Genomic DNA, 2,500 nt, shown 5'->3' with positions numbered 1-2,500 from the left:
TGAAAGGTAAGTGGCCAATATGCATACCATTACTGGAAGGCTTTGTCTTATCTTTGTATATATTCTCTTTTATCATGTTATAAGTATCCTGTGATGTATACATGTGTTTGTTATATTGTTAGCATCAGGTTGATGTCATTACAGTGGTTTCCAGCTAAGAAAAGCCTTTGTAGTCTAAAATGCAATAAATGACATTGGTTTTATTATTGCGAAAAAAATTAAGGTTTTAATTCTTGCGGCTTTTAAGTCTATCTTGTGGCTCGGTTTTTCTTGTCGTATATAGTTCTGCGTTGATGTTCAGTCTTTAAGCCCTATCTAAGTATTCATAATAATTATTTCTGTTTTTTTATTTTCTCCGTCATGACTTGAGCTATGCATGAAATTAGCTCGCACTACTAGTTTTGGTAATGCTGCTCAAGAGTTGGCGCTCGTTAATTCCGCTGGTCGAGGCTAGCTTAAGAGCAGATCAGAGACGCATTTCAACAGGGTTGCACCCTATCCTAACCTTCCCTTAGCCTGACCGTAACCTAGGGCGCTGCGTCCTGACCAGGCCGGTGGGTCTTCGCTCCCCTTAGACACTCTTCTCCCCAACGAGATACCGTGCACAGCAGAACGTGTGCGCAACTGTTCTGCAGTATTACCCGATTTTTTTTTTATATGATTTAATTTGTATGTATTGTTTGATTTACTGTAACCTGTTTCAGTTTTGTTTTTAAATGGACATGTTGTAAATGACATGTTGTAGAGGTACCTTATGTTTTGGAAATATTTGTGACGTTTATAAATCTTTTCGCTTTTGTGATTTTCATAGTTAAGTATGAAGTAAGTATTTCTAGTAATTTTCATTGGCCTAACAGTAATGGTATGTTTGTTATCCAGATGCAAAGAAGAGCTAAAAAATTTAAATATGATGAAATGTTTCTACATAGTAGGCAATATTTTAGCTTATTTCTTTATTTTGTCGAAAATGTTTTGACGATTATCTTTTCGGGCACATCACTCTAGGGAGTATTTTTCAATCCCTCCAGAATATTTTCTGCGATATGAGGAGGATGATGAAGTATGCTGTTGAGTGTTGAGACAGAAAAGAAAGGTGGAATTAAGGCTTAGATATGAGAGGGTGCGAGGGAGAAAAAAGAAAAGAAAAAGACAGTGGATATATGATCAGCGGCGCGAATTGAGTTGATTTAATGCAGTTTACTGATTGAAATTTTTAATAATTTTACGAAAAATTCATACTACTTTATTATTATGAACTGGATAATTACGATATGGTTCTTGTATATTGATATTCAAAATTCCATACTAAAATATTTATGTATAACAAATATTGATATAAATTTTACTGGAATATGTCACATGTACTTGATTAAATTTTTCTATAACTCGTGATAAGAATTGCTCTCTTAAAAACATATGTGTAGTGTATGTCAACTTTTCATGCAGAAAAGTGGTATGCAAGTACAGAGTTTTCATAGAGTATCTGCTTAGATATATTTCATCTGTCAACCATTATCTGAGACAGCCATGCATCAGTGGTAATGATATATGCCTTCATTTTTGAGCAAAGACCTCACTTATTGGTAGAAATAAATTGGATACAGACTCATGAATGTGAAAAGCCTGTGGTCAGTTACAGTTTAAAATTTGATTTAAGAATATTGATATGTTTTTATATATTTAAAAAGATGTTTTGTAAATTATTTAAGTATCTGAAAAATCCGTTTTCTTACGCAGTCGAAGAATTTAAAAAGAATATTCGTTATTTAATATTAAAAGCAATAAGTTATAAAAATGTGAATAAAAGGCATTTTGGTAAGTTATGATTTTAAGAAAACATTTTACGTGATTTTGAAATATTTTAAATGCCATTTTACATATGTTCAAAAATGTTGAAAAAGCCTTCAATATACTCTGAATGCCTGCCTGAAGAATACGTAAAAAGCAGTTCTTACTCGAGATTTAAAAATATTTGAAAAAATGTATACATGATTAACAAATAAAAAAATACTGCACTATTATAATCGACATAAAGATACCTAAAAAGTCGCCCTTTTGTGGTTACAAGTTATACAACAAGTAATTTTTATCGCTATTTAGAATTAATTTAATACGCTCTCATTACTTATACATTAAGAATAATTAAAAACACTTTTCATCATAAAATTTAAAATACTCTAGGATTCTTTAGACGCGTAAATAGTTTTATTGATTCAAGGCCATAAGAACCGTCTTACAAATATGATGTACGAGTATATTATGTAATTAAAGTTTCGATTTCAAAAAACCTTGTATAAATATCAATTGATTTTTTGCAATAACAGTTAATCAAATAATCTCATGCATAGATGTAAAGCTCTGTCTCATAAGAATGATGTGACTATTTGCAATATAGTTGAAAGCTTTGTTTTGTTTTAGGGATCGCAATTTCATTATGCTTCGAGATTTGACTTGTGTTTTATATAAGCAGAAGAGTTTTTTGCTCTAATGTAAATTTCAT

This window comes from Macrobrachium rosenbergii, chromosome 25 (genome assembly GCF_040412425.1).
Source record: "Macrobrachium rosenbergii isolate ZJJX-2024 chromosome 25, ASM4041242v1, whole genome shotgun sequence".
NCBI lineage: Eukaryota > Metazoa > Arthropoda > Malacostraca > Decapoda > Palaemonidae > Macrobrachium > Macrobrachium rosenbergii.
This window is presented reverse-complemented; position numbering follows the sequence as displayed.